Here is a 25,972-nt window from a genome sequence, read left to right as displayed (position 1 = left end):
TACACCCCTCACGTACTGAGGGCAGTCAGTACAGAGCTTTTCCAGGTTATTGCTGTTTTCCTCACTAACACAGTTTTCCTTGATTTGGCGAAGGGAATGGTTTCTGGCACCTATTCAGAGATATAATTAATGCATAGTGAATGGTTCACACATGATATTTTTCTCAACCTACGCATCTGTTGGTATTTAGATTATTTCTTTATATCATTCAACAGATTTATGGCATCTCAACTTATTTTAGGATAAGCCAACATTGAATGCCAATTGCAGTCTACCAATTGAACAAACCATTGCTACCATTCCCAGCTGTTCCAGCTACTATGTTCAATTTAATTTTCTGGATAAGTGCATAGATCTAGCATAAGTTTCTCTACAATATCTTTATTGTCATTCAGTACTTTGTAGAGCTAAAGTCTTTTTATAGCTACAAAAATCTGTTTGCAGCAACAAAAGAAATGTGATTCTTCCAGGCAGTCCTAGAGATTCTATGGTTGTTTAATCTCATTTGATACAAGAGTCAAAAATTGTAGGATTGAAATTTTATTTCTGTAAGTTTTCTATAGCAGTCATAAGTAATCAACCAGCTCATCTGTTCTATAAACTTCATAATCATAATCATAATTTATAACAGCAAAAATCCAACCTACTAAATGAGTTACCTTGCCTCCAATGGACACATAGGTATAGGGGATCCTTTATCTGTGAAAATTTCAAACAGGTCAAAATTTAAGAAATGTCTTAGCTGCCATGTGTTAAGGACTATAAGAAGTCTTTCCTCTGATGCTAACTGGGATATAAGTGCTTCCAAAACTAACCAGATGTCTACTTTTCTGAAAGGTGTGTTGGCAACCAGTCCTAGCTAACTTGCTTATTTATCAACATAGTTTCAGATACTAAAATTAAATCTAATTGTTTTAAACAGGAAGACATTTCTGAAAGAAGATGAAAACGAACAGTAAGCAAACAAACAAAACTCACAGAATATTTGGAAGGGCTAAACAGAGCAGGTCCTGGATGTGTTTCCAGTAGAAACGTCCAGAGATCAATTGAAGATTAATCTGTTAATGCTTGAGCTGTTTGTACCGGAGTCCCTGTGTCCTAACCGTGGTCAGGGGCTGCTGCTACCTCGCCTCATCCATAACTCTGCTTCTTCTACCACTGCTCAGGCAGATGTCCTGTTCTCTTACATATTGCCTCCTTCTGAAATAAAATCTCATACTGATGCATATAAGTATCAGAGAGTTTGTTCAAAAGACTTTGTATAGCAATAGATGGCAAATGCTCACTCTAACTCCCGTACACAAAATACATAATCAATACTTACATATACTTCCACAAGTAAGACTTACACAATAAATCACAATAGCTGTTTCTCTTTACTTTGGCAGGTTAAATAAACATAACCTAAAATTTCTATGTCCAGGAAAGGAGAGTGTTGGTCTGCTTGCCATAACATAGTAAACAGGGTTTACTAAACGTGGACTCTGGAGACATGGCACATGAAAGTATAGCATGGAGCAATTTCCATTAATTGAGATAAATAAAATATTGAGACTCGTGTGTATATCCCATATATATATTTCATTTCAATGTCTGATGTCATACTATGGCTACAGCTTCAGACTTCCAAACTGAGAGATTAAAAAAAAGTGGATTTTGGAGATCTCTCTAACATATCTTTTACTGTAAGTTTAGTGTTAATGAAAATTTTCTCAAATAATGTTGTGGGTTGTAATAGTTTGCTAGGGCTGCCATAGCGAAATACTGCAGACTGGGTGGCTTAAACAACAAAAATTTATCTTCCGATAGCTATGGAGGCTAGAAGTCCAATATCAAGACGTTGGCAGATTAGGTTTCCTTGAGGACTCTCTCCTTGTCTTGCAGACGGTTGCCTCCTCATTGTGTCCTCACATGGCCTTTTCTCTGTGCGCATGCGTTCCTGGGGTCACTTCTTTTTTTATAAAGTCCGCAGTCATATTGGATTGGGGCCTGGCCCTTGTTATCTCATTTAACTTTAATTACCTCTTTAAAGCCCTTATCTCCAAGTACAGAGACATTCTGAGGTATTGGGGGCTAGGACATCACCATTTGAGTTTTGAGGGGGTACAGTTCAGTCCACAACACTGATATCTGGCACTGCATACCCGGGAGAGCTGGAAATGAATGGATTGTTTTCAAGCATTTTCCTTACAAGTAGAAAATGGGTGATTATTCTGAAAAAGCTCTTAACAGTGGCCTGAACCAACAGGTAGGTGTTCTTTTAGGTTATTCCCTTTTCCTCCTTTATCAGATATGAATATAGATATAATGCCTGGAGCTGCCAGGACCATCTTTTGTGCAAAAACAAGATATTACTTTGAGGGTGGAGCCACAAGCTAAGGAGAGACAATAAATTTCTTAGTATGTTGCACACCAATTCCAGATTGTCTACTCTTGGACTTATTTTGCACAAAGGAAAAATAAATAAATCCATACTTTTTAAGCCAGAGATGTTTAGATAACCGCTGCAGAGGCTGGATGCAATTTCTAAATGTCACATCTCTTAAAAAGTAGATACAACCTCTGTACTTAGAATGAAACTAGTAGCCATGTCTTTAAAGAACGTTTTATTTTTTTTCTTTCCCCTCTTTTTATGTTCTTACATTGAAAGTGGGAACTATGAAAAATCAGAGTATTTCTTATCTCATTTTCTCCTTCCATCTTAAAGTTTAACTGTAATCCAATATCTCAGTGTTATTAATCATATTTTAATTCCTCCTGTTTAAAAGATAAAATGGAGAGAAATATTTTCTAATTTTAATTTCAATAATCAGCCAAGTTATTGATAATATTGAAATTTGGGCTTTCAGTGAAATAAAGAATTTTACTGAAGAAAAGTGATCTGAAGAAAGGGAGTGATTCTTTGACATTATCCAGAGCAAATAAATTTTAATTACATAAGTATATATAAGAACTTAGACTGTGTTTAGCTCATACATCATCTCATCATCTTTGTTGTTCATTTTCTCTTCCTTTCTTTCTTTCCTTCCTTCCTTCCTTTCTCTTTCTTCTTTCTTTTTAACCTCACCCAATTCTGAGATTTAGGCCTGGCTTTAACGGTGGATACCTGGAATGTAGAAGACTTGGTTACGACCCAGAGAAATACTTCTTCATTCCTTGGTGCCCTTTTACATTTCTCTTACCCCTCTGAACGTTTCCTTATCCCTAGGCAGGGATTTTAAAGGGTTACAGATGCTCCATGCAGAGTGGAGATGCCTCAAGCTTGTTAAACTAATTTACACATTTACCAGGACGTTTTGTTGTCGTTGTTATTAATAGAATCAGGGTGACTTCTTTCCTAGGACCTAAATGACTCGATCACTTGGAGTACTTTAACTATAAGTCAACTCTGTTGAGCAAAGCTATTTATTATCCAGAACTCAAATGAATTCAGCCTGCATATTATAAACTACCACAGTGCCTCGTGAATTCAAATGGATGCCTCCATTAGGCAAGTATTTCAAAGCAGGTAGAACCAATCAGATACTTTAGGAAAAGAAGCTTCCTTCAGAAGCTAAGCTGTATCATAGAGGGTCATTTTCCCTGATAGAGAGAAAAGGATGTCTAAGATAAGATATAAGTACCCCAGTAAAAGTCACAGAAAGCCAGTCTGTACTCAGGTTACTGACTATGTTGTTTTGAAAAGATTTAGAACTGCCGAGGGATGTGATTATTTTATTAGATGATTCCAAGCTATCCACAACACGGGAAACTTATACGTTTTAACGAAGTAACAAACATATCAGAAAAGTAATTATTTTCAAGGTATGCCCTCTTAGGAATGAAAATTTTATATAAACATACTCGGATATAATTGCAAAAGTTATGACTTTCACTTTTATTTTCTTGGTGAAGAAGATTGTCTCTGAGGTAACATCTGTTGCCAATCTTCCTCTTCTTGCTTGAGGAACATAGGCCCTGAGCTAATACCTGTGCCAATCTTCCTTTATTTTGTATGTGGAACATCATATGGCTTGATGAGTGGTGTGTAGGTCCGCACCTGGGATCCAAACCCACAAACCCTGGGCTGCTGAAGTGGAACATGCAAACTTAACCACGTCACTACTGGGCCAGCCCCTGAGTTTTACTTTTAATCTGAGTGAAACTGCTGTCTCTAAGGTACATAAGCACAAACACAGTCTTGAATGTGGATATAAAAATATACTAAAAATGGTCTTATCTGAGTTTGGATTGACTGAAAAGCATATAGAATAGTCATGTATGTTTATACTGCATATATGACAAATGTGCATATATGTGCAATACATATGCACATATACACTCATAAACACATGCATATCTCTAGTCCTATACCTGGCTTATTTTCATGTCTGATTTGAGGCACCTTATGATAATAGCAAAGATAAAATCGGAGAAAAATAAATAGTATCTGACAAGTGTAAGTGATACATGCCATATAACCTTTTCCTCTTAAAAATGTAAAACATTAAAACCACTCATGTAGCTCTAACTGTCCTCTCATTATTCATACAAAAACAAAGACTCAGTATAAACCAGTGCCAGAATATGTAAGAATATCTCAGGAGAGCGAATCTTCAGATTTTCCTCAAGAACTCAAACACTGATTCTTTAATTAAAATTAGACATGAGTTCTGTAATTATGTCTTTTTGAGTTATGGTTCAGCCTCTTTGAAAAGATCAGCAGGATTTCAGAATATATGCCATCAATGAGAGGCATTAACAAAAGCTTTGGAGCACAGAAGAGAAGCAAATGCCATTCTTGTTTACGTAGATAACAGCAAGCAAGTGCACGGGCCGTAGCATCTGGTGGAAATAGCATTTTGTCAGTGACTAGTGAACATCCTCTCTCCAAATGCTTCCCCTGACATTGCAGGCATGTGAGAAAATTGAAAGCTATTTCCTATGATCACTGAAAATGTCTGATTTCCACAAAGCTATTGGCAGATTTCACTGACTTTTGCTTCTTCAGCCTTCTCCATGGATTTGAAAGAGTTCTGTTTCTAAATTCCTTTGTTGAATTCCTTCATACTTGACGTAGCTACAGTTCTCTGCTTTCTTGATCAAAGCAGGACTCATACAGAAAAGTCATAAAATATCTATAATATGGCATTCTTATAAATAGAAAAGTTATACAAAAATGCTACTTTTTAATTTCTGATTGGTCTTACCATGACCAATCCATGCTTTATAGTGCTCTGTTACACATTTCAGAGCCATTTAACTAAGCAATCTGTAAATGCGCTTATAATTACTGTCTGGATCAAAAAAAGATCATTAATTCAAGAACATGAATTACTACCACCTAGAGAACATTAACACTTAGGGAATTACTTTAGTGGATTTTTCAAACAATTCTTTTCCTTACATCACATGTGACCTTTCTTAGGAATTTTCTTTTATTTTGTTTCAATGTACCACATAAACTTTTGTATCATAGTTTCATGACTTTGATTTTAAAATGTGCATTTAATTTTCATAGTCATTCTGTAGACTACCTCATACCAAAGGCTGACGTTTGCAAAAATAATTTTGCTTTAATATTATTAATTAAGTTATAGTTTTGGAAAGAAGTGCCTCCATCATATTTTCTACTTTAAATTCAAGAAAAAAATAAGTAAAATAAAAAGCTTAATACTAAAAGTAAGTGGTTCTGCACTTATTAATCTACATCAATATTATTTTAAATCTGTTCTAAATTTTTAAATTACTCCTCAACATTGTTCAATGTTGTGATTTGTTATTAGGATGACTTTAAATTACTCATTTTGAATCTCAAAGAGATTTAAAAATTATTTAGAAATGTGCCATTCATGAAAAATAAATGTGGGTTCAGAGAAGTTGAATAATTTGGGACAGAATATTTAATTATTCTGGTCACTTAAATGGCAGTTCAGTATATTTTCCCCATACTATATTGTACCATTTCTTTCCTTTCTTTTCTTTTTTTTTCTTGTGAGGAAGATTGGCCCTGAGCTAACATCTCTTGCCAATCCTCCTCTTTTTGCTTGAGGAAGATTGTCACTAAGCTAACATCAGTGCCAATCTTCCTCTATTTCATTTGGGATGCTGCCACAGCATGGCTTCATGAGTGGTGCTAGGTCTGCATCCAGGATCCAAATCTGTGAACCCCAGGCTGCCAAAGTGGAGTGTGCGAACTCAATCACTATGCCACTGGGTTGGTCCCATACTATATCATTTTTTAAAACGTGAAATATATGAATTAAAATGAAAAATAAACTTTGTTTGAGCCAATTATTTTTCATTTGATATAGTTATAAGAATTCAAGTTAGTATAAAAACGTTGGCTATTGGAGCTGGCCAGGTGGCACAGCAGCTACGTTCCCACATTCTGAATTGGTGGCCTGGGGTTTGCCAGTTGGGATCCCAGGTGCAGACCTATGCACCACTTGTCAAGCCATGCTATAGCGGACACCCACATAAAATAGAGAAAGATGGGCACAGATGTTAGCTCAGAGCCAGTCTTCCTCAGCAAAAAAAAAGAGGAGAATTGGCAGCAGATGTTAGCTCAGGGCTAATCTTCCTCAAAATAAATAAATAAATAAATAAATAAATAAAAATTTTGGCTATTTAAGCAAATTAAATATGTTCTCATTGTTAATTCCAAAATGATACATCATATGGTTCCCTATGTGAACAAAATATAGGTTTAAAATGGACATTAAATGTTGAATTGTATCTCTAGCTCACTATTATCATTAAGTTTTATGATAAAGTGTTGAAGTATTATTTGAAGATAACATTAAAATATTAATGAAGCAATTTTCCTTGTGAAGTGTTAAAAAAAAATAATAGCATACTCTTGTTTTCTGTAGGTATGAACTCTAACGAAAATCAGCCAAGCAAAGAACAAATCAAGGTTGAAGTGGAAATACTTTAATTATCTGATTCCTAGGGAAAATTGAAACAATTTACACTTGCACAGTTTGATCTCTGATGAAAGTTTTGCAATTGTCACTTGAAAATTTGTATATTAAGAGAAAAAGAATGGTTAAAATGAGTTAACATTAATAAAAAACCAAAATGTAATATAATCGAAGATTATCAGTTCCAGATTTTAGGATTTTAGAAACTGAAGCAGTTTTTAAGAAGCAGTTAACATTATTCTCATTCAAGACACTTAGAAAGCTGAACTACTGAAATGAACATTGACACTAAAGGCAAAGAGAAGCATTGTTCTGCTATTTATATTACAAAATTTGGGAAAGAATTTACATGAGGACAGGTATACACATTAAATATGGCATTGTTTTTACAACTGGTTGGAAATCTCCATATATTCAAATAATTATTGAGCACTAATTATATGTCAGATACTTTTTTAAGGCACTGTTGCTACAGCAATAAACAAAACATAATAAAGTATTATTGTTGGCTTATAGTCAAGAGCGACAGAAAATAAAATAAGTTGATTACAACTTATGGAGGGGAGGAATAAGGATTATTTTGTTTTTATAAGGTACTCATACTACCTGCAGAGTGGTACAGTGTTATTGAAAGTGGGCTTGGATTAGTTTAAATGTATATTGCAAACACTAGGACGACCACCATAAGAAAGGTAAAAAAAATATTATAATTGATTTGCTAAGAAAGGAAAGAAAATGTAATCATAAAATGCTCAATTATTATTGCAAAAGGAAGAAAAAGAATAGAAGACAAAAATAGGAACAAAGAACAAGGGCAACAAATAGAAAACAGTAAAGGATATGGTAGATATTAATCCAAATATATCAATAATCGCTTTGAATGGCAATGGTCTAAATGCACCAATTAAAAGACAGATTGTCACAGTGGATCAAAAAATATGACCCAATTCTATGTTGTCTACAGGAAATCTGCTTTAAATGTATGGACACATTTAGATTAAAAGTAAAGGGATGGATTATAATTTTTTTTGCTATTGAATTTTATGTTTCTTGTATAGCAAAAACCAAATAACTTGATTTAAAAAGGGACAGAGGACCCAAATAGACATTTCTCCAAAGAAAACATACAAATGGCAACAGGAATATGAAAAGATGCTCAACATCAGTAATCCTTGGTAAATTGCAAATCAAAACCATAGCAAGATTCGTTTTATACCTGTTAGAATGACTATTATCAAAAGGACAAGAGCTACCAAGTGTTGGTGAGGATGTGGAGAAAATGGAACCCTCATGCACTGTTGGTGGGAATGTGCATTGGTACAGTAGCTATGGAAAACGATATGGAAGTTCCTCAAAAAGTTGAAAATAAAATTACTACATGATCCAAAATTCCCACTTCAGAGTATTTCTCCTAAGGAAATGAAATCCCTCTCTCAAAGAGATATCTGCACTCCCATGTTCATTGCAACGTTATTCACAATAACCAACACATGGAAACAACCTAAGTGTACATTGAAGGATGAATAGATAAAGAAAAGTTTATATAAGTTTTTACATATATATACATATATGTATACATATATATACATATATATACATAAATTTACATATATACATAATATATTATATAATAGAACATTATTGTTATTACATGCTGTCAAGTTAGCTCTGACTCCCGGCAACCCTGTAAGTTAGTGATCTCTACAATGTCCTGTCCTCAATAGCCCGACTCAGCTTCTGTAGGCTCATGCCTATGGTTTCCTTTATGAAGTCAACATATTTGGTTTTCCTCTTTCTGCTGCCTTCTACTTTTCCCTGCATTACTGTCTTTTCCAAAGAATCCTGCCTTCTCATGATAGTCCCAGAGTAGGACAGCCCCAGTTTTATCATTTTTGCCTCCAGCAATAGCTCAGGCTTAATTTGCTCCAGGACCCACTTGTTCATCTTTCTGTCAATCCAGGGTATCTGTAGAGCTTTACTCCAACACCAAATTTGAAATTAATTAATGTTTTTCCTGCCATCCTTCTTCACTGTCCAGGTTTCACACCGGTACGTAGTAGTTGGGAATACGAGCGTGTGGATAATCTTGGCTTTAGTCTCTATTGACACTTCCTTACACTTGATGATTTTCCCTAATTCTTTCATTGCTGCCCTTCAGAGTCTCAGTCTTCTCTCAGTTTCTTGGCTACAGCCTCCATTTAAATTGATGACCGAACCAAAGTAAACAAAATCTTTAACAATTTCCGTGTCTTCATTGTCTATGTTAAAGTTGTGTAATTCTTCTGTAGTCATGATTTTTATCTTCTTGATGTTCAAATGCAGTCCTGATTTGGCACTTTCTTCTTTCACTTTTGTCAGAAGTTGTTTCAAGTCATTGCTGCTTTCTCCCAGTATGATGCTGTCACTTGTGTATCTTAGATTGTCGATATTTCTTCCACCAATTTTCCCTCCTCCTTCATTGAGGGTAGGCTAGTTTTTTGGTACGATCTGTTCTGTGTACAGATTAAACAGATAGGGAGATAAAATGCACCCTTGTCTGACAGTTTTGCCTATAGGAAACCATTCTGTATCCATATTCTATCCTGACAGTGGCTTCTTGTCCACAGTGCAGGTTACACATCAGGACAGTCAAGTGCTGAGGCACGCCCCTTTCTTTCAGAGCAGCCCAGAGCTTTTCATGATCCATGCAGTCAAAGGCTTTATTGCTGTCTGTAAAACAAACACTAATCTTCTTCTAAAATTCTCTAGAGTATTCCAGTAGCCAACATATAATCACAATTAGATCTCGTGAGCCTTTCTCTTTTCGAAATCCAGCTTGGACCTCAGGCATTTCTTGCTCTATGTAAGGTAAAAGCCTTTGCTACAGCACCTTGAGCATCACTTTACTTGCATGGGAAATGAGAGCAGTGGTCCTATAGTTGCTACATTCCTTGGCATCTTCTTTCTTGGGAACTGGGATACACATTGAATGTTTCCAGTCTGTAGGCCATTGTCTTGTTTTCCATATTTGTTGGCATATTCTTGTTAAGATTTTGGCAGATCCAGTGTCTGTGACTTGAAATAAGTCTATCAGTATGCCATCTACCTGTGGTGACTTATTTCTTCCAGGTACTCTTAGGGCAGCTTTCACTTTGTTTTCTAAAATTATGGTTTCTTCCTCATAGGAATCTTCTTTAAAGGCATCTGTCATCCTTTTGACTCTTTTATCTCTTTTATATAGATCTTCAGTATACTGTTTCCACCTTCCCTTTATTTCCTCCTGGTCAGATAACGTGCTTCCCTCTTGGTCGTTCAGAACTTCTAATCTAGGATAAATTATGATTTGCTTTCTCGAATCTTCTGGAAGAGAACACTTGCTCTTCCTTTTTTGTGGTTCTCTTCATTCTCTTTCCATTAGCCATTATATTCAGTAGAGTCATTATTCTAACCCTACATTTGTCATGTTTTGCTTTTGCTTCTCACCTGTCCTTAACAAGTTTTAGTGTTTTTTCTGTCACCCATTTCGAATCTTCTTTTCTCTTTACTTCAGGCATTGTCTTTTTGCATTCTTCTTTAATAATATTTCTGGTTTCAGTCCATAGTTCTACTTCTCAATCAATTAAATTTAACAATGCAAGTATGTTTCTTATATGAACTTCAAATTCATTGAGAATGTTGTTTACGTTATATTTTGACACCATCATTCTTTTTGTGCTCTTCTTCAGCTTTACTCTGAAGTTTGATATTAACAGTTCATGGTTAGTACCATAATCTGATGCTGGTATTGTTTTAACAGAGAGAATATAGCTCTTCCATCTCCTGCTTCAAATTCCTTAATCTATTTGATTTCTATATTGGCCATCTGGTGATGTCCATTTATACAGTCGTCTGTTCAGTTGCTTGAAGTGAGTATTTGCGATGGACAGATTGTCGGCTTCATGGAAATCCATGAGCTGGTCTCCTGCTTTGTTTCTGACCCCTACTCCAAATTTTCCAATGATGTTTGATAACAATTTATTTTCTACTTTTGCATTCTAGTCAACTATAATTATCGGCGTGTCTTGTTCTGGCATGATCAATTTCTTCTTGGATACTTGCCTAAAAACTTTCAATTTCATCTTCTTCAGCATCTGTAGCTGAAGTAGAGACTTGGATGATGGTCATGTTAATAGGTTTACCCAGAAGTCTAATTGATATTATTTGGTCAGACCTTGCATTAGAGCCCTAATTGCCTGAGGTACATCTTGACTCAGTAGTAGAGCCTCTCTGTTTTTTCTGAGATTGTCATTTCCAGAGTAGGGCACTTTGTAGTTGTCTGACTGCAGTCCATTCCAGTCCATTTTAGTTCGCTGACACCAAGAACTGCGATAGTTAAACATTCCATTTCTTGCTTTAAAATGTCTTGTTTACCTTGGTTCATGTTTCTCACTTTCCATGTTCGAACTGTGTGTTGTACACCACCGGACTTTCCTTTCACCTTTGTGCACTTCCGGTGCTACACATCCTTCTGGCTGTAGTCTAGTTGTGTCATTAGCAACAGTGCTAGTCGTTCTTGTTCTTTGCTTTTCCCCAGTAACTGAGTGTCTTCTGATCTGAGGGTTTCATCTTCCAGCACTGTCTCATATTCCAGTTTAGACTGTCTCATCAGAAAATTTTCAAGATTAAAAAAAAGTTTAAAGAAAGGAAAAAAAAAGAAAATGCAGCAGTGGTTTACCATTGCCATCTGCTGCGTGGCATATGGGTCTGAACCACATGTGCGTGGGTCCATAGTGTCACAATCACCAAGCAGCTACAAATGTAGGTGGCCCTGCAGGCAATGGGATATTATTCAGACAGGAACAAAGGTACAACATGAGTGGACTAAGAGGGCATTATGCTGACTGAAATAAGACAGCCAGAGAAAGACAAATGCTGTTTGATCTTACTTATATTTGGACTCTAAACAAGCCAAACGCTTAGAAACAGAGAGTATAAGGGTGGTTTCCAGGGGCTGGGGGTGAATAAAATGGGGAGATGTTGGTCAAAGAGTACAAAATATCAACTATAGGATAACTACGATTTGGCAATCTAATGGGTAATATGGCAATGCTAATTAACAATACTGTATTGTATACTTGAAATTTGCTAGGAGACTAGATGTTAAATGTTCTCATCACACACACACAAAGGTAATTATTGAGGTAATGGAGGTATTAACTAATCTTATTGTGGGAATCATTTTGCAATATATATGTTTACAAATTAATCATGTTGTACACCTGAAACTTACAGAGGTTATGTATCAATTGTATCCCAATAAAGCTGGAGAAAAACAGAATAAAAATTTAATGGAGAAAAATATACCATACTAACACTAATTAAGAAAGCCAAAGTAGCTATATTAATTTGAGACAAAGTAAACTTCAAAGTAAGGAATGTTATCAGGGATAAAGAAAGGCATTAGATAATGATAAAGGAGTTAATTCTTCAAGAAGACATAACATTCTTAAAGTGTATGCACCTAACAGCAGAACATCAAATGATGGCAAGAAAACACTGATAGAACTGCAAAGAGAAAAAGATGAATACATTGTCATAGTTAGAGGCTTCCCTCTCTCAGAAATAGACAGACCCAGCAGGCAGAAAATCAGCAAAGACATAGTTGAAGTCACCAACAACATTAATAAATTTTACATAGTTGACATCTATAGACTGCTTCATCCAACAACCACAGAATACACATTCATCTCAAGCTCAGGTGAAACAATTCAACAAGACAGAGCACATTCTGGGCCATAAAAACACATCTTCACAAATGTAAAAGAATTGAAATTACATGATATCTGTTCTCAGACCAAAATGGTATCAAACTAGAAACCAATAACAGAAAGATCACCGGAAAGTTAAAAAATATGTGGAGATTAAACAAAAGTACTCCTAGCTAACACATGGGTCAAAGAAGAAATCTCAAGAGAAATTTAAAAATATTTTGAACTAGATGAAAATGAAAACATAACTTGTCAAAATTTGTGGGATACAGGAAAAGCAGTGCTTAAAGGGAAATTTATAGCCTGGAATGCATATGTTAGAAAATAAGAAATATTCAAATCAGTAATCTGAGTTTCCATATTCAGAAATTAGAATAGAATAGCAAATTAAATATGAGGTAAATAGAATAAAAGAATTAGTGCAGAAATCAATAAAATTGAAAAGAAGAAATCAACAGAGAAAAATCAACAAAACCCAAAGCTGATTTTTGGACAAGACCAATAAAATTGATAAGCTTCTAGCCAGGCTAGATAAGAAAAAAAGAGAGAGAATACAAATTATTAATATCGGAACTAAAGAGGGGACATCCCCACAGATCCCATGGCCATTAAAAGTATAATAAAATAATACTGTGAATAACTCTATGCCCACAAATTTGATAAGCTAGATGAAATGGACCAGTTCCTTGAAAGACGTAATCTGTCAAAATACATACAAGAAGAAACAATCTGAATAGCCTATATCTATTAAAGAAATTGAATCAATAATTAATAACACTCTAAAATAGCACTGGGACCAGATAGGTTCACTGGTAAATTCTACCAAATATTTAAGGAAGAAATCATACTAATTCTCTATAATCTCTTTTAGAAGATAGAAGATATAATCTCTTTTAGAAGTTAGAGATCCTAACTCATTTCTATGAAGCTAGGATTACCCTAAGCAAAACAAAGACATTATAAGAAAAAGAATCTTTCCCACTAAGATCATGTACAATGCAAGGATGTCACCTATCACCACTCTCTTTCAATATCATACTGGAAATCTTTGCTAATCCAATAAGGCAAGAAAATGAAAAAAAATGTGTACAGATCGGGAAGGTCTTTGTTTGCAGATGACATGACCATTTATGTAGAAAATTCAAAAGTATTGATGCAAAAAGCTCCTGGAACTAATAAATGATTATAACAGGGTTGCATGATGCAGGGTTAACTTACAAAGTCAATGGATTTCCACTACACCAGCAATGAACATGTGGAATTTAAAATTAAAAGTATAATACCATTTACTTTAGCACCTCAAAAATGAAACACATAGGTATAAATAAACAAAATAAATACAAAATATATATAACAAAATATATAGGGGCTGGCCCAGTGGTGCAGTGGTTAAATGCACACATTCCGCTTTGGCGAGCTGGGGTTTGCCAGTTCGTATCCTGGGTGCGGACATGGCATCACTTGGCAAGCCAAGCTGTGGTAGGCATCCCACATATAAAGTAGAGGAAGATGGGCATGGATGTTAACTCAGGGCCAGTCTTCCTCAGCAAAAAGAAAAAAAAAGAGGAGGCTTGGCAGTGGATGTTATCTCAAGGCTAATCTTCCTCAAAAAAATATATATATATTATAGATCTATATGTGGAAAACTATAAATCTCTGATAAAAGAAATAAAGAACTAAATAAATGGAGAGATATTATTTGTCTGTGGATAAGAAGACTCAATATTGTCAAGATGTTAGTTCTTCCCAGATTGATGTATAGATTCAATGCAGTTCCAATCAAAACTGTGGAAAGTTATTTGTGGATATTGACAAGCTAATTCTAAAATTTATACGGAGAGGCAAAAGACCCAGAATAGCCAACACACTATTAAAAATGAAGAAAAAAGTTGGATAACTAACACTATCAATCTTTAAGACTTACTACAAAGCTACAATAATCAAAACAGTGTGGTATTGGCAAAGGATAGACAAATAGATCTGTGGACCAGAATAGAGAGCCCAGAAATAGATCCCCATAAATATAGTCAACTGATCTTGACAAAGGAACAAAGGCAATACTGTGGAGTAAAAACAGTCTCTTTAACAAATGGTGCTGGGACCACTGGGCATCCACGTGGAAAAAAAAAATGAATGTAGACACAGACTCTACATCTTTCACAAAAATTAACTCAAAATAGATCATAGACCTAAATGTAAAATGCAAAATTATAAAACTTCTTTAAGATGCACAGAAAAAGACCTAGATGACCTTGGTGATAGTGACGTCTTTTTCGATACACCAGAGACATCTTATCTATGAATGAAATACTTGATAAGCTGAACTTCATTAATGTTAACTCCTGTTCGACAAAAGAAAATGCCAAGACAATAAAAGAAATAACAGGCTGGGAGAAAATATTAGCAAAAGACACATCTGATATAAGACTATTATCCAAAATATGCAAAGAACTCTTAAAACTCAATAGTAAGAGAACAATAATATGATTAAAAATGGGCCAAAGACCTTAATGAACACCTCACCAAATAGCATACACAGACGACAAATGAGGACACGAAGAGCTGCTCTACATCGTATGTCATCAGGAAAATGCAAATTGAAACAACAATAAGATAACACTGCACTCCTATTCAAATGGCCAAAATTCTGACCACCGTCCACTTTAAATTCTGGCTAGGATATAGAGCAATAGGGACTCTTATTCATCGCTGGTGGGAATGCAAAATGGCACAGCTAATTTGAAGACTGTTGGAGACTTCTTACAAAATTAAACATACTCTTAGCACACAATCTAGCAATGGTACTCCTTGGTATTTACCCAAAGGAGTTGAAAACTTATGTCTACGTAAAACCCTGCACATGATTGTTTATAGCAGCTTTATTCAAAATTGCCCGAACTTGGAAGTAACCAATTTGTCTTTCAGAAGATAGATCGGTAAATAAAATTTAGTATATCCAGACAATCCAATGTTATCCAAGGCTAAAAAGAATTAAGCTATGAAGGTATGGAAAGACATGGAGGAAACAAAACTACATATTACGATGTGAAAGAAGCCAATCTGAAAAGGATACATACTATGTGATTCCAACGATACGACATTCAGGAAAAGAAAAGCTATGGAGGCTCTAAAAAGTTCAGTGGCTGCCAGGGCTTTGGGGGAAGATGAATAGTCAAAGAACAAAGGTTTCTAGGTCAGTGAAAATACTCTGTAAGCTATTAATAATGAACAATGTATATATGTGATACATTTGTCCAAACCCATAGAATGTACAACACTCAGAGTGAACCCTAAGGTAAACTGTGGACTTTGGATGGTTATGATGTTTCGATGTAGGTTTATCCTGGTAAAAAATAAACTATTCCGATTGATGTACCATTGCTGAGTGGCGTTGACAATGAGGGAGGCTATGCCTGTGTAGGGACGGGGGGTATATGGGAAATCTCTTTGTCTGCCTATCAATTTTGTTGTAAACCTAAAACTGCTCTAAAAAATGAAATCTTTTAAGAAAAAGATAAAGAAGACAACAAAAAGGTAAAAGAAAAGAGCATAATATGATGCTGGCAGTGTACATTTGACTAATATGAGTTCTCTAAAGGGATTAATAGTAAAAATGGAGAAGAAATTAAAATTCCTATGTACTCCTTCTCAGCCCGAGTCCACGGCACGCTTCCCTTTTAGCTGTAATCCACTGATATTATATTGGAGCACTTGGTGTGGTAAAAAGAGGTGGAGGAAGGAGGAGAGTTTACAATCTTGAAATTCCATCTCAGTTTTTTTGGCTGGCGTTTTTGGGCTGTGACCTTCGCCAATGTTTCTCCAGTGATACGGCCCACATTTCCCTCTACAGCCTACTCCCTTTCTTGGCTGGAGTGTTCTCAACCTATTTTTTGATCCCTGAGACGTTTTTGACTATGTCCCCATCCCCCCTGCAACCTTAGGTGAGAGACGAGGACCGGAGGGGCCTGGGGTGAACTTCCTTTCCCCAGCTTGGATAAATTTCCAGCAAAGTACTTTTAATTGGAGATTAGGTCTTTTTTATGGAGAATACTCTGGGTGTATTTCATGATGACTTTCCCTCCCCTCTGCCAGATTCAACAGGGGGTCTTTTTTAGATCTTCTCCAAGAACCTGATGGATTTTTCTAAAGGTAAAGCCAATAGAAGGGTGGAGACTTTCTTAAACAGTGACTGCCAGGAATTTCTCACTTTCATGCCAGTTCTCACTCAGCCTCTGGTGATTTCGTATAATTACCACTTAATTGTTCCTACCAGTTTATGGCTCCAGGAGATTCTTCTCCAGGTCAACATATCTCAATTATGTCTCTCTGAATGTGACTGTCTGTTCAGTTTTCAGGGTAGCAGTTCCTTTTCCAATCTCAGTTCTTTGATGAGTCCACCAAAAGGCATTGATTTCAGTTTATCCATTTTGTGTGTGTGTGTTTTGGGATATTAACTTCTGTTAAAATATAAACTAAGGCACATTCAAATTTTCAAGAGTTTATTTGAGAGTATATTGATTCAAATTGGGCAGCTCCAAACCTAAAGTAGATAGGAGCTCTCCACTGATTGGAGGTAGGGGAGAGGTTTTGAGGGAGAAGACAAGGGAACAAAATTTACCCTGTCTTAGGTTTTGGTTTACTTAGGCTGGCTACCAAGACATTATAGCTACCTCAGTCTAATGGCTTCCTTGTTTAACATCTAAGCACCTTAAATGTCAAAGATTAAACGAGAAGTCCCCTATATTGCTGTTTTAAAATTTACATCTGTTTTATTAATGAATATTTATATCTTTACTTAGTAAAATGACAAAATGTTTTAAGTAGACATTTTTAAATGTTATGAAGGATAATGGACATTTACACTTTATTTTCTTGACACAGAATAACTACAAATGTAATATAATAAATTAATTAGAAAAATTAATAGGCAAATGTAAATGCCTCTACTATTTTATTATCATCATTTCCTTGTCAAGGTTTACTGCCATACAAATCTAAACTTGAAATAAAAGGAAAGAGTCTCTGAATCCCATAGGATGCTTCCATGAATGAATAACACATGTATTGTTCTTTTTTTTTAAAATGGATAGAATGTACATTAAACACGTTTTAATTTCAGTCAAATATAAATCAGAACACAATAATACAATTTAAAATGGTTTCATTTAACTTCATAAAATGTGAAGACAGTCTAAAGAGCTGGATAATAAAATAAATCTAAATAACGAACAGCACTTATTCCCTAAACACTGAACATACTGTATTACAGCAAGAAATTCAGAATTCCTGCTACTAAGCAACTAGTGATACTATCTAAAATAACAAATTGCCAAGAAAACTCATCTTCTCCTTTTCAAATTAAGCATCAAGGGAAATTCAATTAAATCAAAGCATTTCTTTCATTTGTTTAAACATTCATAATAGACCACAGATGGTTTAAAAACATGACATTGCCATTGAGATCATTTACAAGTGTTCTGTGTTGATTAGCAAACAAAAAGCAAAAAACAAAAGCATCATGTGATGTTTAGTTAACAGAAGATTTGCCCATTCATGGGCATGTCAGAGAACTCATGGCTTTGCCAATTTAGATGAGAACAACTAAATACTTGTGATGATTATACATCAACAATTCTTTCTTAAATATAAATTATATTTAATTAGCACTGTGTTTCACAATTTTATTAAACTGAATTTTGCTAATTTAAATATATGATAATTTGGGCAGAAGTTAATGTCTCGTTTTTCAGTGAATTATTTATGAAGAAAAAATTAAGTGAAATATCGGGAATTATTGACATGGAGAGTAAATGAATTGCTTTAGTTAATATCATATTCTGTTTAAATAGAATGATTAATAACTAATTAGAAATTATAGAAAAATATAAACAGAGCTCACTCTTTGTAAAAAAATCCAGTAAAATCCAAGCCATGAAAAACCATACCTATGTTTAATTTGCAATTACTTCTTTGTTTTTTTCAGTTTACATTTCACTATTCTTATAAATATTCACCAAATATAACTACCATAGGCATTCTGTAGTGCGAAACATAGAGAATATTAATACACATGCCAAGAGACATTTACTATTTACTCAAAAGAAGATTGCAGATAGAGAAGGTAAATTATGTATGAAGAAATAAAACCAACATTCAAAAAATCTTAACGGAATGTACATAGTTTGGTTTAAAAATAATATATAGATATTATTAAAATAAAAATATAAATAATTATGTATAAAATGTTATGAATAATATTTAGTGGCAGGAATGCAAATTTGAGTTTATAGGGTTTCCATCACTTAACTTCAAGCTGCCTGTTAACTTATGCAATTATATCCTTCTAATGAAAGTTTTTGAATTGAAGACATTTTTGGGCTATTCAGACTTCACACAATCTCATCCTTAAACCTTGAAGAGTCTTTCTGTCCTGCTGAAATAAATTATTTTCAGGGAAGAGGGAATCAGGCAGTGAATCTGACGTTATACTGAGGACTTACTTTTAAGATAGTTTTTAAAAAACAGCAACATTTTTTCTCCCAATTAAGTCTCCCTGGTCGCAGGCCTGAGGATCTGAAAAGGAAAGGAAGGTGTAAGAAGCAAAAATAAAACAAAGCACATATTAAATGTCTGTCTTACTAAATATGAAAGCCACTGCTAGAGGCCTGACTGTTTCAATCCTCCTGCGTGTGTGTAAAATAGAAGCAAATAGAGATGCCTCTCCCCTGCCATTATTACTATTTTTTTGGAAAAAAACTCCATGCAATTTTAATATCTTTAGGTCTCATTTTTTCAATTAGTTAGCAAATTGTGATTACTGACAGACGCAGACATAACCTGCAGGTGACTTGAGAGAGACAAGAGTACAGCAACCTCACCAGGTAGGAAACTGTGATTGAAGGAGGAATTTTGGCATTTGATTGAGCCACAGGTTGTCGGGAGCATGTTTGGTAACATGTGGGAATCCAGAAATACATGAGGGGCACTTTATGGAGAAGTGATTTTTTGGGTAAGTGTAATTGAGCTACAGAATACAAGTATGTGTCTAGCTTTTAATGTATCCCCATCTGTAGTCTCAGGGGGAATGTGGTATGAATGTTATAGGGTATATCAGCCAATTTTTGCTGTATACCAACTACAACTTTTCAGGAGCATACAACAATAATTATTTGTTGTAATTATAATATTGTCCCTCAAGTACAGGTGAATTTTCTGGGAATAAGCTGATCTAGTTGGTATTTCTACATTGGACTTGGATTGAGATCCAAGAATGCTCATGTGTCTCTCATCATCATTGGACTAACATCTATGTTTCTTCCATTCTGAAAGGCAGATAAGCAGGAAGTAGAGCCCACTCAGCATCACAAGAATCCACTTAGCTCGTGCCCACTAATATTACATGGCTAAGACCACCATCAAATGGGCAGGAGCATATCTGCTCCCATGGAGGTATTGGAGGAGAGAGTGAATAGTTATTGAAATGTAATCTAATTACCACACTCTGCTCTCTTATTCATAAATATTCTCTTTTTGCTCACATAAATATATATTTACTTTCATCTCAAGACCTCATCTCAAACGTCTCGTCTACTGACTACATCAAACTCAAACACCAGGATCATATAATCTATCTCATGTTCAGATGTGGTTCCACATTATTTAGAAACCTAGAAATTAAAAAGACAAGTGTTCTAGCTCCACTCCTCCACCCTTGCCCCCCAACTCTCCCCCTCGCACCCGCGGGCACACACATTCAACCAACCAACCGGGGATTGAACAGAGATAGAAGAATCACGGTAAACACTTTCATTTAAAAAAGGGAATAGAGGGAGATCATGGCACACATGGCCCTAGTTCTGCTTGCTTGTGTGGCTCTCCAGTCCATTGCTCTACCCTCTGGGAAGTTCTTTTTCCATCCTCCTCATTGGCAACATCGTAAGTAAGCATTGAAAATACGCCTTTCTTGGATGGATGTGGATGAACATAACTAGTAACCTGATTTTGGCTATAGAATTTTGGGTGCCCAGAGTTATATTTTGTATGTCAAGCAAACTCAGTCTCTTTCATAGCAGGCTGGCAGCACTTTTGCCAATATTAGTCTAAAATTTTTCTAGGTTTTCTGTGTAGAGTTGTTTCCAGTCAGTTCCATATGCTGGAAGTCAGACCTCAGGGCAACATTTCTACGAAAGAGCTGCCTCTCTCTAGGTTAATTAAAGTGCATTTCAGGATCTACAGACTTCACGGGACTACATCCTTAATCTTTTAGGAGCCCTTCTGTCCAACTGTAAGGATCTAGAAGCCATCTTATTTCTTTCACAGATCCTAATAAAGGACCTGATGACCATGCTTTGAATTGGTCTTTACTCTGAAGTGATGTTTTAATAGTAGGACACAGGATATCTAAGACTGAGTTTTAATGGCCATGCTTTTGTCTGGGGAAATACAGATTCTCTTTCTAAACCTGCAATTTCTCGATTATTTCCTCTAAAATCTGCCAAACTAGTCATTACTTTTCTGAGCTCATCTTTTTCTTGGAGTATTTTTTAAAATCCTCCCGGCAACAATAAACAACTGTTAGTAACAACTCATAATTTCAATATTTGACTCAAAATCTCCTATCCCAATGCTACAAGTTTATTAAATATATATTCCGAGTTTCCTCAGGTGACAGTTTGCCAAGCACGTTCTAACTATTTAATATGAGTGGTCTTTTTCCAGCCTCTAATAAAAGTTATCTCCTCACTCACTACCCCTTTTCAAAGCCAGCATCACATATTTTAGATTATTGTTACTCAATACTTCTTGGTGCAAGATTCTGTTATCAGTTGGGTTTTGCTTTGTAACGATTACACAATCAAAATGGCATCCAGAATAAAACAAACAAGCAAAGAAAACATTTTCATTCTCACGCTCTTCCAAGTCTCAGGCATTTGGCTGATCTAGGCTGAGCAAGACTAGGGGAAGCTTTAAATTGTAGCTCGGGTCGAGGTTTTTCCTATTTTTCTTCATCCTCTGTAATGTGGCTATTCCCTAAATCCTTTCTCCTCATTATGGAAGTCAGAGCCCAGGTTACCCAACCCAACAAACACATTTCAAGCCTTCGCCTGAATTAATGGAGATGACAGGTGAGCAAGGTTACTCTTTGGTGAGAAGATTTGAGTGAATGAAAAGCTAGGAGAAGATATTAGAAACAATTTTATGCCTATAAAATATCAGTGTAATATTAGAAATTGATCAAATCTACGAACAAAACACTGTTTATTTCATTGTTTTAGTATTCACAAAGATTTTTCTTCATAAAATTATTTTCTAATGTAAAATTCAAAATAATAAGACTTTATTTCACTTAAAAGTAATATTGAGACAATTCGAAGAGTCAATGATTAGGATAGGCAAGTGAATGTATCCTGTAATTGCTATTTAAAGACTATGTTTTTAACCTCAGTATGCGTGTTGCCTTATTCATGCCCAGTCCTTTCCTTGCAGTTAATTTTTTAAGGGAAAGATTCTAGAATTTCAGTTACAACATTATCTTCTTTTAAACCAAGACTCGTGTATAGGTATCCTGTATTTTAGGAGTTTTACATATTGTTAGGTGGGGTTGTTACACTGTGGGCAAAATTCCTTGATTTAGCAGTCAGGAATTTTACATGGGGATCTAGTTAGTTACTGATTGATATTTCTTGATTGCAGGACTAAAGGCCATTCTTTGTTCTTTAGATCTTTATTTTGATGTCTTCTACTTTTAGGCATTCTAGATCCAATGAGCCTGCTTTGATCTTGCAATCAAATAATGAAAGCCTGCTTTGATCCTACAATGAGACTTTTGGTCGGACACTTGAGTCTGAATCTTTGTGGAGTCCTAATCTACCTTAACTTTATATGATAATATAGTTACTCCCAAAGAACTACTTGTATATAGCATTGCTTCTCTTTATTGTAGACGATTTTTGTGTTTTATGTGAAGAACATGATATCTAGAATGAGGAACAGCAAAATTCAAATTTAAGCACTTCAACTTCTTACAGACATTTGGCAGAGTATTTCATTGATGGGCAATACTTAGTAAATAACTCTTTGATGCCTAGTATCTACTGGACTCAATGTGAGTACTCAGCAAAGAATTTTTTTTATATTTACTTAAATTGGTTTAAAAAATATCATGTTTACTCTTGATAATAATTTTTCTCATAATCTTCCTAGTGTGTTCTTTAAAATATGGAAAAGCAGCTTACTTAAGCTGATAATATTTCTGGTTTAAATAAGTTGCTAATTTACAAGTTATTTAATTCCATATACGTATAACAATATTTTAAGGATTAACTTTTGGGCTTACAAGAAATTTCCACTGTCAAGAGCTTCCTTAATGGCTCAGGAATTAAGTCCAAACAAAAGCATTGGCTGAAAGCTTGAAGCCAAGATGTCAGAGGCAGGCTTGTTTTAAAATAAGACAGTCTGTGACAGCACCTCTAGAAACTTTCCTTCATGAGATTATTAAATACAAGAAAATCACTGGGCATAAGCAAGGTGACATGCCTACTGTGGTTAAAATCATAGTCTTTAAATAGCTATTACTGTAATGCCTCTCTTGCCTAGACCAATCTTTGACTCTGAGATTTCTGAATGTTGTCTAAGTTGCAGAAGGTGGTGATAATGAAAGTAAATAAATGCGTTCTTGTACTTAGGAATTATTTATTTTAATATTGTCAAAATTTTCTTTTGTAGAGTCTGTAGGAACTCAATTTTTACATTTTGCACATACTGTAGGAAGCATATGATATTAAAAATAAACTGTATGGACCTGATGTCAAGAAAACTTAGAATTAAATATGAACCCTGGCACTCAATATTACCGCGATCATGAATAATTTGCTTATCCTATTTGAACTTCTCTTTCCTCACTGATAAATTGTGATAATAATATAAACATTCTTATAGGGAGTTTTAGAGAAAATTCTGTTGGATATCATGTGGAAGAGTCTCTATGCAGTACTTTTGGGACAAAATAGATGTTTTTTAAAAAATGCAGACTTGTATTTTGCCTTTGATTTGAAAATAAAAATTAAAGATTATGGGAAGTCATTAGAATATGTTACGGCTCAAAAAAGAGTTCTAAGTTGCATCTCCCTCTTTGCGCTGTTTAGAAATTCACAAATTGTTCCTGTATCCTAAAGCATGTCACTTATTTTGCTCTTTTAATGTCACCTCGTGTGGACAATCATTATCAACTAAAGAGCTTCATTTTCACCCACCGTAGTACCACAAGTCACACAGGGCAAGTCAATCGAATTATAAAGCAATAAGCTTTCCAAGACAGTTTCGAATAATTGCTGGAATACTGCCTCAAGAATTTTCTAGTTGTTCTTTATTCCCAGACTGATAGTGTAAAACACTCCTTTATTTTTAAACTTTGAAAATTTTTAGGAAGGGGAGTAGAAGGATAGGATTAAAGCCACTTCTATTTTTCTTTTTCCAAAAGGACTGCTTGATGAGCTAACGCTTCCCACTAAGAGAAGGATATAGAACAATATCACCCTTAGAGAGGCCAGAGAGATCTTTCTTTCCTAGAGGGAAAGCAAGGGATTGTTGCTGACTTATTTTTCAGGAGAAGGATCATTATGGACACACCATGGTTCCCACCTTTGAGCAAATGTGTACATAAATCTTCCTCTAACAATTCAGTCCTGAGCAGAAGTCCTGAGCCATTCAAAATATTTCCTCTGTCTGTTGATAGATTTAAATCCTTCCAAAAGAATACTCTGTAACTAAAAAATTTTGGAAAAAGTTCCTCGAAATCTCATCACATTTTTGAAGCCAAAATCTACTATAATTGCTGCCAAATGAGTAAAAATTGAGTTGTAATATAGCAGTAAACAGCCTAGCTTAAATAATGTTGGTGTTGGCAATGATTTCAAGCTATCTCAATATCTCTCCTTTTTAAATTTCATCTTCACAATGTGATGTCGTCTATATCCACATGCAGGTATACCTCTTTACATAGAATGTACAATCACCCAGCAAGCTGCCTGTAACGTACCGACTATTTCCCATCAAAAGTGGGAGTAGTTTGGGGGCTGGCCTGGATGCACAGCAGTTAAGTTCTCGTGCTCTGCTTTGGCGGCCTGGGGTTCACCGATTCAGATCCTGGACACAGACCTATGCACCACTTGTCAAGTCATGCTGTGGCAGGCATCCCACATATAAAATGGAGGAAGATGGGCACAGATGTTAGCTCAGGGCCAATCTTCCTCAGCAAAGAGAGGAGGGTTGGCAGCAGATTAATCTTCCTCAAAAAAAAAAAAAAAAATGTGGGTAGTTTGCAACTGTAAAAATCATCATTACAAATTAGTCCCTGCCAATTCTTAGCAATATTATCTCATCAGCCAAAAATAAATGCATGATATGCTGTCAGATACAATACCATATTTTTTTAATATCTAAGATCCCCATAAAAATATGTTGGAAAGTAGAGAAGTCAATCTCTCTATATTATAAATATTTAAAAGTCACAAATAACACTTTACTGTTCTTTGAATATTGAGAACCCAGCACAATATCTGGCAGGTGTAACAATTCATTAACTTGTTTTTATGTTCTTTAACTTGAAGTGAAAAGAGTTTGTATTTCAGCTTACTTCTCCTGCGTACATATCATGTTCATTTGTGAGTTATATATTTTTTGTATGACATTTGATATCATATTTTAATATATCCCACCAAAAAAAAGAGGAAAAGAGAGAGATGCAAAGGTTACAAAATGTTAGTAACAGGTGATTCTGGGTGAAGACTATATGAGAGTTCTTTAATCGGTAATTCTAGGTGGAAAATATATGGGAATTTTATACTATTTTTACCCCTTCTATAAGTTTAAAATCTCAAAATAAAATATTTTTTTTCCTGCAAGAAATGATTCAAAATATAAAGAGATTGAATATACCTTCCTGCCTTAGGCAACAAATACAACTACAGACATGTGTTGCCCCTATTGCTCAACACACAAGACATTGATCCCTGAGAGCAGGGAAGCAAACGACATGAGCCCTGTCGCTGTTCCGGCCTACTGTGTGGAGACAGGCTGTCTGTTTAATGTCTGTGGTTATATCTTTTATCGTTATGAAAGATACTCTGTTTCATCATTTTCAACCCTTGGCCCAGAATTTGATGATGTCTTGTCATAATATTGTTATTTCTGATTTTTCTTTAATTTTCTCTGATTAATATGTCTTTATACCTCCTTGTACTCTCAATCTTTACCTGATCACTTTTAAATATAGTACATTTATATCACATAGTAGGTAAATATTACATAATGGTTAAGAACTTGAGATTCAAACCAGAATTC

Source organism: Equus caballus, chromosome 3 (assembly GCF_041296265.1).
Source record: "Equus caballus isolate H_3958 breed thoroughbred chromosome 3, TB-T2T, whole genome shotgun sequence".
NCBI lineage: Eukaryota > Metazoa > Chordata > Mammalia > Perissodactyla > Equidae > Equus > Equus caballus.
This window is presented reverse-complemented; position numbering follows the sequence as displayed.